Raw genomic sequence first — 14,928 nt, 5'->3', positions numbered from 1 at the left:
CTGGGCACCCCCAGAAGCGTGGGGCCAGGGTGGGAGGGATGGGGAACTCATCCTGGGCACCCCCAGAAGTGTGGGGCTGGGGTGAGAGGGATGGGGAACTCATCCTGGGCACCCCCAGAAGTGTGGGACGAGGGTGGAAGGGATGGGGAACTCATCCTGGGCACCCCCAGAACTGTGGGCCCGGGGTGGGAGGGATGGGGAACTCATCCTGGGCACCCCCAGAAGCGTGGGGCCAGGGTGGGAGGGATGGGGAACTCATCCTGGGCACCCCCAGAAGTGTGGGGCTGGGGTGAGAGGGATGGGGAACTCATCCTGGGCACCCCCAGAAGTGTGGGACGAGGGTGGAAGGGATGGGGAACTCATCCTGGGCACCCCCAGAACTGTGGGCCCGGGGTGGGAGGGATGGGGAACTCATCCTGGGCATCCCCCAGCCCAGGACAGGAAGAAAACCCTGAAGGAAGGAGGGTGGTTTACCCTGGAGACCCTCAGGGCTTGTAAGAACAGAGAGAAGGACTGGGGAAAGTGAGGAGGTGATCAAGCTAGAAAAACAGGCCTCTGCAACCCCTTGGTATTTTCATCCCACTTTATTTAACTCTCCCCTTCTTCCTCGAGAGTTGAGGTTTCTGCACTGAACCAAAACGTCCAGAAACGCGATCTCCTTTTCTCCTCTCGGAGAGACCACGCAGACTTCCTGCATGATTTATGTCAGAAACATTGTCTGATTTACTGTGATTGTCAGATATTTTTCTTTGTAAATATTTTAGGCAAAGTAGAAAGAGTAAACCTTTGCTCGGGCTGCCAAATGTCTCCCATGACAAATCATTGTTTTCAGATGTTCAGATTTGTGTGAGAAAACCCAACAAAGGGAAAATGTTTAGGCTTTGTCTCAGTTCTAAAGCAATATCGTTGGAGGAAAAAAAAAAATCCTGCTAACTACAGCGTAGTCCTGAGATGACAAAAAATACAATTTTCATTACACACTTTTTAAGCACAGGTTTTATGTTACTGACTCAACAATGATTATCATTTTAAATGTGAAACACAGATCCTAAATGGTTCTTTATGAGAAACCATTGTTTTGAAATATCTGAAATTAATTAGACCGTGGCTACAGCCAATGTGCAAATATCAAACTGAACATCTGTGGATAAAAAAAGCTTCCCATCACTTGAAAGAATATTGCGAATCTGAAATACAGTCTATCAAGGAAAATCTATTTTGTCTGGCATAGGTTCTCTCAAGCCATCTTCTGCAGCTTTACGGTCACCTTTTCTTCATCTTTTCCTATGCTTTGTTCTCCTTTCTTTTCTCCTGAGCTGCTGTGTGTGAAAAGCCTTATGTAAAAGTCAAGGAAATAATTCATGTAATTTGGATGGCAGCAGGAGTAAGGTCAGTTCAGGCAAATCAAAGATCCTTGCAAAGTTATTCCACTTGGCCACCAGCTCTGAAGATCTAACTTCCCGTTCCCATCTACTTGCAAAAGGGCTGTGCCATGCCAGCTGTGCTGAAAATTACTCCATTGGTCCAATTTTCCTCTTAAAGGTAGAGAAACATGGGCTGCTTCCTGATTCTACTGTGATTCAGTTATCTAAAACCCGATGTGTTTTCAGAAACCACAAAATCTTTTGAAACAATAGACTTTTGCAAGTTTTCAGATTCTGCCTTTAAGAAAAGCTTTCCCCAGTCCTTCTCTTCCCTGCACTTCAAGTCAAATGTGTTTTTATAGCCAAATTAAAACTCTGCAAAGGAGTCAATCTTAGCAGCAGAGGTAACCGTAGTGTATACAACCACTTTCTCAAATGAAACACTTGATGGCTTGTGTCAATGTTTCTTTTGTGGCAAAACCCTTCTCCACCTATTTTTACTCCATATTTCTGCAGCGGAGGAGGGAGAGCGCTCAGCTATGAAAAACTATGAATAGAGTGTTTCATTTGGTAACAGAACAAACCACAATTGATGGTTGGGTATTATTTCTGCATTAAATGTAATGATGCAGACACGGCATTATCTACGCTAAGATAGTCAGCTTCCAGGATGGAGTTTATCAGGAGGAGGTCCAGGACATGGAGGCTTTCAGCAGCACTTGACGATGGCGAGGACAGCAGTATGTTTTTCTCCTGCATTTCGATGCTGTGTTCTGTGTTTCTGCCCTGACTCCAAGGACTAGGGGCCAGGCTGGGATGTTTTTGACTTATGCTTCCATGGCTAGTCCCATCAAAACCTGTTTCAGAAAGCTGGTGGCATTTGGCCCTGAAGTATCAGGCTCTGAAGTATCAGGCTCTGCCTTCACCTCAGGCTCAAAAAGCTGCCAGTTCTGGCTCTTTAAAGACTAGTTGCTTTGCAATTTTGGGGAGGAGTTGTTAGGGTGGACAGGTCACTGCCGAGGTCCTTCTCAACGCTGATCCCTGGGAGGACCCAACGCAGGACAAGGCAAGCAAGGGAGAAATAAACTAAGAAACTTATCAGCACAGGGCGGCCTGAGCCACAGTCAAGTGTTGTGCTAATCCCTACTGTCCTGGGCTTCCTCTGATAAACTCCATCCTGGACACGCATTATTTTTGTTTTGATAACTCTGTGGCTGCATCATAAGCTTTAGTGCAGAAGTAACCCTGAATAATGAAATGTGGTTTTGTTCATTTACTGTTACCAAATAAAATGAGCCTTTCATAACTTCTCTTTTTTTTTTTTTTTTTTCCCTTTCTTTCTTTTTTATGATACAGAGGTACCACCATTGTGCAAAGAATAAACTCACTGGATCTGGTTCCACACAGATAGGGCAAGCTCTTGAAATGGATTAAGAGAGATTTTCTTAACTAATCTCTTTTTCCTGGGCCTTCTCATCCTTTGCTAAAGCAATAACAAACATTCGCAATGCGATTAGTCCAAAACCCACTGAAGTCACCAGAAAGATCCCACTGAATCCACAAGTGTCAGTCAATAGTTTCTTCTCCTTTGCCATGTGTGAAGGGGAGAAAAGAAATGAAATTGAGGGGGGAAACCCTAAAAAGAGGAGGAAAGGGAGACTGCAGGATTTCTCCCCATCCTTCATGATGCAGGAAAACCTCTACTTTTCTTCCCTGGGGACTTCTTTTTGCAGATCAAAATCAAAAGGTGGAAATTTTGGTAGCTGTTAGCAGGCAAGGAAAGATGAGATCCATGCCTACAAGAAGAGTCATAACCCACCTTGAGAAAAAGAGTGTAAGGGGGGTGGAAGAGCTGAGCCAGGCCCATATTCCACACCTTCTGGCTGTCTCTCAGACATGCCCAGGATAATATGTCACACCTTCATATAAAATAAAATAAATGAACAAACAAAAAGGGCAAGGAGGTCTGCAAATATGTCTGTCTTGAACAATTTGTAAGATTCTTGGGGTAGTTACAAACGTTTCCCCCACCAAAATCTTCATGTTTCCCATGTAGGAAGTGATCTTTTTTTCCTGGTTGGGGTAAGGATGGGTACAAAAGCAGAGAGAAGCACCCAGTCCTTCTGCTGGAGAACCCCCTCCCTTTGGTGCTGAGGAGCAGGCCGGGCTGCACGTGGTCTTGGCTCCTGCCAGCAGCTGTGATGGCTCCTCTGCTGCGTGTCCCACCACTGCTGACCCTCAGCACATCCTCCCATCCTTTTCTGGCCGGAGAACTCCCACTTGGATGAAAACTATCCCACTTTGTGACTTTAAATGCCTTTTTATTTTTTTTTAAAGCCCTCAAAGCAGGAAATATAGTACTCAAGAAGGTCATTTCCATTTAACACAGAACATGAATTGCAGTGGTAGCAGAGAAAAGTTTGGAAAAAGGAAGCAGCTTTGCCCTGAAGACCCAATGTGCAAATAAAAATAATCAAAGACAGAAAAAAAAACTCTCTGTGATTTGTAAAGCAATCTCATTGTTTGAGAGGAAGATGGGCTCAGCGTTTTGGGAAGCCTGGAGCTGTCAGTAAGTGGGAATCCATTTGTGGAGTGCACCACGAGCACCGGCACCACGTTCTGCAGCTCACAGCTCCTCCAACAACCACAAGAGAAGACACCTCCCCAGGTGAGGTCTGAAAGCCAGCCAGCAGGCAATGCTGCTAAAATGCCCCTGCAGACCAAATCAGGGCACTCTGCCCAAGGAGCCCCACGCTCCACGTCCCTCCCACACCATCCCCAGGTGCCTGTTGTGAGCAAGTATCTGTAGGGTTCATTTATAATCAAGGATTGCTCACCAATTTTTGCCTCTCCGCTGGCAATGGCACCTCCTGAAGACACAAGCCATTATTATTCTCTAGCTGCTGAAGGAAAGATAAAAAGGAGACTTTTTTCTGAATACCCAGCTATTCAGCAAAAGGTTCCTTCTGTCGCGGTGAGTGGGGTCTCCTAAACTGAGGGAGAATGGGAACAACTTAAATGTTCATGACATTGGCTAGAGGAGGTAAAAAATGCCCTTTATAGTATAAAATCATACAAAAGTACCATAAACTTAGTGCAACTTCTCCGTACTGATGCCAGTGGCCCTACCACTGCTGTTAGCCTGCTGTAGGGGTGCAACAGAGGGGTCCTCTTTTCTATTTTGGACAGGACACCTGGCTGGGCACATGCCTTCAGCACAATAGCCCCAGCAGTTGACATTTCCATGCCCAAAGTGCTTAGATAGCAGCTTGTGCTATCTCTCCTGGGTGGTGAGTTTGCAAACGGGGTCGGTGACATGCTCCGGAGCAGATAAGGAGCTCTCACGCTGGGGGCACAAGCTCCCTCGAGACTCTCCCAAATCTGCTGCCATATGGATGTTTTGTAATCACTGCTTGTCCTTCCCTCTGATTCTGCCACCAGTAATGGTCCTGTGAGCCAAGAAAAGAGGGGGACTGTGGTAGAATATACATAGATGAACCCACCTGCCCAGTATTTTTGTTTTGAAGGACAAGAGGCGGTTTGATTCTGCTCAGATTGGGAGGGGATGTATTTCTTTTCTTTTGCTTTTGGCCCCAGCTACACCATTGCACAGAATGTTCCAAGAAAAGCCACTTAAGAAGGAGCTGTTTGATCACCTTCTCAGGGTATCTTCTTCCCCTGGTTCAGATGCATGAGGGATAAGGGAAGCTGTGGTTTTAAATATTTCTGCTGAAACCAATGGTTATGCGTACTCAGTTTCACAGCTGCTGTGTCCTGCCTATTACCAGCATTGTGGGATATTGCACTTTTTATGTGCAGTGGATCAAAAGACTAACTAACCATTTGAAGGTGGTGTCAGCCACCCCAGGGGCCATGCTGGTCATGGGATGGTAGAAGAGATCATAGTTTTGGGAGAGCTTTCTTCTTGCAGACTGCCTTCTGGTTGGTTCCCATCAACTAGTCCACACTTGCAGAGAGTGTAGGGTCCATCAGGAAAGCAAAGTGATGCAGAGTGTGGAAGTTAGAGGAAATCCCACCGTGTGGAGGCAATAACTCGTGGTGAAGCAAAATCTGGCTGGTCCTTTGGACGTAGCTGCTGCATGCCAACTATGACCACGCCGTTACAACAAGGCACTTTGAAGTACAGCAACCACCCTCTCTTGCATTAAGGGAGGCTTTAGCACTTGGGCAGACTCAGGTCAGCCCAGGAGGAGAGAGGATCCCCCTGGTACAAGCAGCTGTGAGCAGCTCAGGGCAGAAGGGTCTTTCTACTTCTGCCTTAAAAAGCAAACTTTTGTGCCAGGGAATGTGAGGAGCCATTGGGACAGAGACAGAGGATGGACCTGGCAGCAGCAAGGTGAAAGGACTGGGGTGGACAAGGTGGCCTTTGCAGGAGAAATCTGTCTTGCATGTGGCCGGGCAGAGGTAAAGGGGGCTGAGAAGCAGCAAGCTGCCATCAAAACAGAAGAAACCCGGGGACAGAATTGCTGAAGGAGGACGAGTGTCAAAACAAACTCCGCAGAACAACAAAAGGCAGGGGAAAAATAAGTGTTTGTTTTGCTCTTTGTTTGCTTTTTAATGAAAATAGGCAGGCCAGTGTTTGAGAGTTGTTAGCATTTCTTGCTGACCTGCAGCTGGTGCATTTTTCACCCACTTCTGTCAGAATTTATTTGAGTTTGGTGCTGAACGCTGATCAGACTTTGCCCCTTGCTTTACTTAGGCTTGGAATTGCTTATACAGCAAACACTCTCTGCTAGGGTTCTCATTAATCCACTTCTTTGTTGAGGTTTCCTAGAGGAATTCCTATTTGGTAAACCAAACAGAATTAAAAGGAATGCATCTGCAGCGGGGATATCCATCTTGGGTCTCCGGGCCCTATTGTCCCATCTAAATTAGACTAGGAGGCCCCCTGTGTTTGCCTGGTGCCATGAGTCCCATTGGCACTCGATGGAGGATTAATAGCATGTATTAGTCGAGAGTATTTAGCAAATTTGTGGGGAGAAACGCGGCACGTCCCCGCCGCCCGAGCAGCCGCGGTACCACTAGGTGGCACTTCCCTTCTTACGAATTACACTAATTAAGCCGCGCGCCCCATGCCGCTAATGAACGCTGCCCGCCCTTTTTTAATCGGCTGGAGGGGATGGAAGCCGATGTACAATTTTTTCTTTTTTAAAAACCGATCGGTAAATATCGTCCAGCTCATCTCCTTCTCTCTGCTTTTCCTTTTATTTTTATTTTTTTTCCCTCAGATGCTGGGGGCTCGCGGTGATTTCTTTGCCTCTGCGTTTGTTTTGTTGAAACTTGTCAGCCTCCTACACGTGTATGAAGTTGGATCCTTTCCTCCGGAGATAGCGCTTGTTATTGAAAACAGACAACTTTCAGCCCCAATTCAACATTCATTCCTCCTTTGTTGCCTTGGTATCAGACTCAACCAATACGCTGTGAAAGAAGACAAGACAGGAAAGCCAATTTGGGCCTTCCTTTCACAGCACCCACAGAGAAAGTTCAAAATGAGTGAAAACTTCAGACACTTTCTTTACACACACGCACAAAAAAAAAGAAAAAGAGCCAGGTTTTAATGTGGATTATGTGACATTTCACCTTGTGCTTTAAGTTTCTATAAAGCCTAGTTTAGGTCAAACTGATTTTGGCAGAAAACCAGGCATAACTAAGGGCTTCATATAGTTTCCATCTGAAAACATAAATCAAGCAGCAGGCTCATGGACAGCCCAGCCAAGGTTTGCTGAATCTTACAGCTCCAGACAGTGAGGCTTTCAGTGACTGTAGTCTGATACGTAGTTTTGGCTATGATATGCAGATATGTAGTTTGTTTGTTTTGCAAAGCATCTGGGCGCGAGGAGGGGAGGAAAGATAAGTGAAATGTGGCTTTTTCCGAGCTCAGAAGCTGCCCCCAGCTCCCTGGTTGCTGGTGAACAGTGGGTTCTTTTACACAGTCCCGAATGGCTCGGCGGAAGCATGTGGGATGCAAATGCAAAAAGGGTATGAGGGGATTTATACATTTTTTTTTTTAATGTGTGCACAGATGTATTTATCCTGTATCATCATCCGTGATGCAACCAGACATCCATTCATGCCCGCACACTACCATTGCCCCTTGTGCTTTTCATCCCTCCATCTTTGCTGGCTCCATTTTTTGGTGACCTTGAAGGCCCTGATTTTGCTAAGTCTTGCATGCGTTTCCACTTTCCTCTGTGTTAAGTGGGACTGCTGTCACATGAGGATTGAGACCTTAATTTGTAGGGCAAGGGTGTGTGTGGTTTTTTTTGGTGGAGTGCCTCGAGATGTTCAGTTTAATAGAGACATTTGCATATTTAATTTTTTTAAAAAAAACAGAATGAGAACACACCATTCCGTATTTGCGGGATGTTTTAATAAGCTCTCATAGGCTTAGAGCAACACAAAGAAAGGCTCAAACAATGCTTTTTCTCAGAATTTCCTCACCGCGGTTGCAATTTGGTCTTTGTGCTGTGAGAGCCTGAGTGGTTTCTCAGTGAAACCCATCACAGGGTGCAACCTCTGCTGATGGCCCTTGGCTCCCTGCGCGGCCGCAATCATTGCACCCCCATTCACAAAGGGCTGGGTTGCTTCTGCCTGCCAGCATCCCTCAGTACTAATGCCTTTTGAAACTTCCTAGCCTGTTCCAGTCCATTCTGCTGCTTTCAGCATCATGCTGAAGGCTCTCAGGACACCACTTCGTGCTACGGGTTTGGCGCCTTATTAGCAAATGGTAATTATGTCACTGCTGCAGCCACACAGCGCAGTGGTTGCCTCGTATGCAGCCCAGGTGTGCAAGATGGGGAGGGAAAAAAAAGAAAAAAATGCTCAATTCAAGGTGCTGGATGGATAAAAGGTGGAAGCTTTGTTATGCCTATTTCAAAGCCAAGAAGAATGCCTACAAGTATCTCAAGGGCAGGCTGAGGGAGGAGGGAACCAGACTCTTTTCAGTAGTTGCCAGTGAGAGGACAAGGGGCAACGGGCATAAGTTTGAACATAAAGGGTTCCACTTAAATATGAGGAAGAACTTTTTCATGGTGAGGGTGACGGAGCCCTGGAACAGGCTGCCCAGGGAGGGTGTGGAGTCCCCTTCTCTGGAGATTTTCAAGACCCGCCTGGATGCCATCCTGAGTAACATGCTCTGACAAGCTCTGGGTGGTCCTGCTTTGGCTGGGGAGTTGGACTAGATGATCTCTATGGTCCCTTCCAACTCTAAAAATTCAGTGAAATTCAGTGAAGAAAAGCTATGCTCCAGTGTGTGAACACAGGACCCAAGCCGAGAGCTCTAATGTTGGTGCACTCCCTTGAAGGTTACCTGTGTCTGAAGACCAGGATTTGTTCATTGTTGCAGACGCTGGTTGTGGTGTCTCCCCAGACAGGCAGTGGGACTGCTGGACATGTGAGAGGGCTGCACAGATGCTGGACTCCACCAGGAGACCCTATAGAGAGGTGCCTTGGGGCCAGTGGAGGTCCGAGAGCCCTGTTAGCCCCTGGCAAATCGTCAGCAGCAACTGGAGAAATCTTTCCATCAGCTTTGCTTCTTCGTGCAAAGTTTGCCCAGTGTCTTCTGTTCATACATGTCTCTCTTGAATGCATAACGTGTCTGCTTCCTTCCAGGGCCTCTCCTTCTCTTGAGCAAACACTCCTTCTATTTTGACTTAAAAGCCGAGAAAATCCCGACTCTCGGTTTGTGTTTGAGTTCCCACACACCAATGCTTACAGTATCTCAGGGCGCTGATGGAGAACAGGATCTGAGGTCTTGTCAACATCTATTTTCACAGGATCGTTCTTCAAATTCCCAGTGCTGCAGAGCAGCTGATTGTGTCCGAGGAGCATTCAGCAGCACTAATTCTGTTTCTGAAATCATAATCGCTTCCATCAGCACGAGGGAGACTGAATCATGGGTGCTAATACCCCCCTTGCACATATCTTCTCAACAATCCCTGTTCCTCTTAATTAAATTAAGCAACTGTGAAACTAAAGAGAGGAGGGGTGAAGAGGGCAAACAGAGGAAGAAAAGATTTTTACTTTCATTGCTCTGTGCTAAAACTTTTTTGCAGGAGCTTTGCTATTGACGTGAGAATGGAGTTAATTCCATCCCAACAAAAAAAGTTAAGCAAATAAAGCTCTTAAGCTCGAAAGTCTTCAGACTGATAGATTTTGCTTCATTCTTTCAGAGATAATAAATGGTAAAGATAAATTAAGGAGCTAGGTACAAAATACCCCCTAAGATATAAAGTAGTAATAAGCTATTCACTATAGTTAGGGTCACAGATGAAATACCTGTGGGATATATAAGTGTCATCCCTGAGATAGCTCCCCAGCACTGTTCTGCTGTTGGAATATATTGACTATCTATCTGACTACAGATGATCCTTGGGTGCCAAAAATCTACAAAGATACTCATAGACTCTTAAGACTGAAAGTAACATGCATAACACAGATAGAAATACCTCAGGGTAAGTCTCCACAAAAATTTTTGCGTAAGCTCTACTGGTTTGTGGAGCAAAGCACAGCAAAGATTTAAGTCAAAAAAAAACCTGGCTATTTCTAATTTGCTATAGCTCTGCAGTACTCATTTACAGTCTTCACTTTGTCGAAAGACAGCTGGTACCTGACTAATGGCAGCACACTCTTCAGCCTGGATGAGCAAAGCGACTTATGGCTCCCTTGCCCTGAGAGAGAACAAGGTGTTTCATGGGAGGACACAACGGAAGCAGTCCCCCCTGTGCACCTCATTTTTGCAGCATGGAGCATGAAGATGACCATGGACACTGTGCAATCACTGGTGAAGGTACAGTACGTGGTTGAGTCTAATGAGGAACCTTCTCTCTTGGCAGAAAAAGGGACAAAAAGACAGGAAAAGGATTTGGGTTTTTTTAAAAGTTAATATTTTTTCACTAATATTCATTACTTCATAGTCTGCATTCTGGTCATGATGATGCAGGGAAAGGGCCTGAGCCATGGTTACAGATGTGAATGTGAAATCTTTGTTGAAACAGGAGGGGTCATTACATTTAAAGACAACATTTTAACTTCCAACAGTTTAAAAAATGTTTAGCTACTGAAGTCATGATGGAAACCACTTCTGGATCAAGGGAACAGATATTTGGTCTCTCTAGCAGACAATAATCTACAAGGAGGGAACACTGAACCAAAAGAAGTTGCTTCACAGACGGTTACTTCTACAACTACCATGAAGAAGTCATTGCAGTCTTACCTCTGAATTTTTCTGATTTCCCAAGGAATTAAAGGGATTCTTAAGATTTAATTTGCAATGTTTGCTTGTGGGATGTGTATGTGTAACCACATAATACTTTTACTACATTTTTATTATTTTTATTGCTATTGCATTAGTTATTATTATATTTTATTATTCGACTAACCCATTTTTTAAAAGAAGAAAATAGTGGAGGTATCTTTATTTCTCGTGTCTTTTTACAATATATATTTAGGTCCTAGGTCCTAATCCCAAGACTTTTGAATTTCCTCAGAATATTTCCATTGACTTTGAAGAACTTTATGCTCTGATGTGTTCAGTAAAAAGGTCAAACAAAAGGAATATGTTGACTGTGTCTATGCTTCTATAAAAGGAAACCTGAAAGCATTTAAAAAGAAAAAATGTTATCTTTCTGAAATGCATGTTTTCAGGGCCAGGCATTTAAGCCTCCCCAGAAGACTGCAATAAGCTCTTCACATAATAATGCAATTATTTTAATAGACAAAGATAGGATGCCCTGTTTGTGTGAGTTCATGCCCCCATGCCCACGATACACACACCACACTATCAAGAGGACTAACAGCGTTCCCTGGGTTTTTTTCATTGTGTGCCTATTACCTTCGGGGGAAAAAAAAAAAAAAAAAAAAGTACATTAACATTCAGTTCAGGGGCTTAGTTCACAACTCTGAGTTTGCAAGCTGAAAGCTGAGCCCTGATTTGACTTAGGCAAGCTTTGAAGAAAGGCAAGATAAGGTAGCATTAATCTAAGCAAGCGGTTCTTTTTGCCTGAAGGCAGAGAGAGAGAGAGGGCTCCTTTGGGGGACTGGAGACCACCTGGGCATTCATCCTATCGGTCCACAAATCAGTGTGTTAATAGCATGTGTACAATAGCCTGTCAGAAAGAGCAGGGGGGCTTCTTTGAATGCAGCCTCTGCAGAACGGTCAGAAACTGGACGTTGGCTTTTTTGTTTCCTGGGGCTGTCCCCAGGATAGGAAAAATAGACACTGTTTTAAACACAGAGGAATATAGCCCAGTGCAATAATTTCTTGATAAACCCGGTAATTTTTTATCATCGGAGTTAGATGTAGGTACTCACACAAACACACTGTTATGTATACAGGTGAACTGTTTTTTGAATGAAGGACTGTGAAAGGAAACCAACATTAAGTCCAGCTGCAGCTGTTTTATGGGCACAGCCAATGTTGATGACTGATCCACGAAAGCAACTGAGATTTGGACTGAGATTTTCACTCTGGGTGATTGGGCTCTGTATCCATCATCTGCTTGGAGGAAAGATAGGAGCAGGTTCCACAGATTCCTATGAAAAGCGCAGCTATAGTGTTCGTTTAAGGACTGGCCCAATAAAAGTAAGCTCTGAACTGAAACGCTGTGACTTAAATGCACCAGGACCATAACTCCTGCTGCTCTGTAGCATAAAGGGGCTTTAATTCAACCGTGGATCACGTGTCCTTCAGAAGGATTTGATATTAGAGACTTTCTGCTTACATATTACCCATATATTAACATTTTTACTGCCATGCGGCAAGTCTCACAAGAATGTTTTTCATATTCCTAACTTGAAAAAGTGCTCCCACATACAGAGCAATTCCATTATTGGGTCCCAGATAGCACATGAAAGCTCTTACAGAAAAGGACTTACACAATGACCTATTCAGATTAAAAATTGTACAGCCAGTCCTTTTTTTTTGAGTAACAGATACTCTATTAGCAGTCAGGCGAACTAAAAAGAGCAGATATTTTAATATTTCAGCCATTTCTAGTTTGGCATAAGGCATCATCCAATAAATCCTAGCATTCATTCCCCAAAAACCTTTCTGATTACCCATCCCTGACCTACACCCATACTGGTATGAAATAGATGACCTGCCTCCATGGCCAAAATGCTATAAATATAAAAATAAATATATATACACACAAATATTCAATATTTTTGTACATTGTAAGAACAAAGAACACAAAGGTGGACATGGTATAAAATACATCTCACCACTCTAACATAAACGAATGGAAGCCACAACATTGGTTCTTTCATTTCTCTAACTCCATGGTAAAATATCACTATATTATCACTTTTCAAATAGGAGTATTTGGGGCTTGAGAGGGCTTCATGTTCAGTGCGGTACATTGAATCATTTGGGACATGGTCACCCTGTACATAACTGCTCAGTTATGTACAATAACAGCAAAATAATAGCAGACATTTGTACTTTAAAATAGCAAAATAATGTCTGCTATGTACATAGAGAGCAGCAGCGCTGTATTTCTTGCACCCTTCAGCAATAACTGAAAACCTTTGCATCTCATGTGTAATGTTTACGAGGCAGCCAGGCTGAGAGTCAGATAATGGTGGGAACCATAGTGAGCAAGCAGTGATTTGGAAAGCAAGACGGATGGGTGAACTGAAGTCACATGTGAGTGTATGGGGGATTCTATGAACTACAATGTGCGATTCCACCTCCACCCTTCATCACACCAAAACAAGATGACAGATGCCTGGCACGACCTTACTGAGATGCCATCACCATTCCATGTAATGGCTACGAAGTCACCTTTTGGTAACGAGACTGAGCGAGTCTCTCACCTCCAGAAAATAAACTCTACACGTAAACTTTTTGACCATTGCCTTTGCTCCTGTTGGAGTGCTAGGCCCTGCCATGATGCACAGAAAAGACCATAGTTTGTTAACAGCCATATGTATATAGAAAAAGAGACCAATCCCACTTGGATTTAAAAATTACAGGTGATCTTTCGCTGTTCTCTCTGCTTTTAGAAGCTTATTCTGTAAGTAGTTTTCTACCCAGGGATGAGGCGCCGGTGTGCAGAAATACAGCTATCAGAAGGCTGCCACAAAAGAGGTGAGAGAAATAGTCCTGGTCCTGATGAGCTCAATCAGCCTCTAATGTTCCCATTTCTGCAGACTCTGGGGCCATCACCATACAGTGGCTGAAATGTCTGTTATCTTCCTTTTCTTTTGCTGTTTTTATAATAAGCCGCACACACCGCTTATGCTTAAGTATCACATCTGTGATGCTTATGTAGAATGTCAATGCAATAAATAATACAAAGAGTTTAATTCGTAGGGCTCACAGAAATGCTATGGCTGTCTTTTTAACACGTATCTTTTTCCACTGACTTGCAACGAAAATGTAAAGCAAATGCTTTTATTATATAATGTGATAGCACTTTCAGTTGCTCAAGAGACATTTTAAAGTTGAAAATGTCAGAAGCATGGGGACCTTAGAAATGAGCATTTCAGTGTTCCCTTTTCAAACCTACTTGAAGAGGAAAATAAGTTCAGCAATCATAAATTTCCACTTTCTTTTTATCATCGTTAGAAATGTCTCTGCCTACAGCCCAGTCAACAGCAATTCAGTTGTGATTCATGGTTTTAAAGCCTGAATTATGACAAAAGAAGTCATAAATTGCAGGAGTTATTTTACTTTAAAGATGATGGAGTATCTACTCTGACCAGAAGGCTTTTAATCTATTATATTTCTTAAATAAATATGCCTAAGCAACTAATCACTTGCTATTAGCACTCTCCTATGATCGCTTCAACTAACATAACACTGTATCACTTAAATAAACTGGCAATGTGCACAGGATAGATTTATGGGACTTAATTTCTCAGCTCACACTTGTCTCTTTCGCATTCAAAACAAATCCCAGAATGTAGCTGTTGGCCGATGTTCGTAGGATCCATTTGTTTCGATTTTGAAAGCAACTCTAGTATTTGTCAGCCAGTTTTTGCTTGTATGTTCTGCATGATTAAAAAAAAAAATCACAACCAAACTAACAAGATAACATCGATGCATCTTGATAATATGATAGCACTGGAAAACGCTTCTTTTTAATTGTCCTGATTTTCAACAGTGGAAAAGGTATGGTTAGTGCCAGGAAAAGCTTTATAGCTCTTCTCAGCTACAGAAAGTCCAACTGGTAGAAAAAGGGGTTGTCCCAAGGGGATCCCTGGTAAGCCAAATTGTCAGATGTCCACTCAATAGAAGTCAAGGACTGAAATTCTGGTGGTTTGGCACCAAGAAGGTGCCCAAGCAGGTTACATTTTAATTTGTGTAATAAATGTGGAGTATCCATCAGTCGGTGTTACTCAATGCAAGTTGTACATCAGAATATTTGAAAAAAAACTGTTTGAAGCATAAAAACAACAAAAGAAAAGTTTAGCATGAAAAAGTTTATTAATGCTGATGGCAAAAGACGTAACTTTTAAAGCAATTCTTCATCAAAGATGACCTCACCTCTGGGGCACTTTTGGTCCTTTACCTTTCCTAAATATATTCAGAAGGCCC

This window comes from Calidris pugnax, unplaced genomic scaffold, assembly GCF_001431845.1.
Source record: "Calidris pugnax isolate Ruff unplaced genomic scaffold, ASM143184v1 scaffold326, whole genome shotgun sequence".
NCBI classification, from domain to species: Eukaryota; Metazoa; Chordata; class Aves; order Charadriiformes; family Scolopacidae; genus Calidris; species Calidris pugnax.
The sequence above is the reverse complement of the archived record's forward strand: the minus strand, read 5'-3'. Positions refer to the sequence as shown.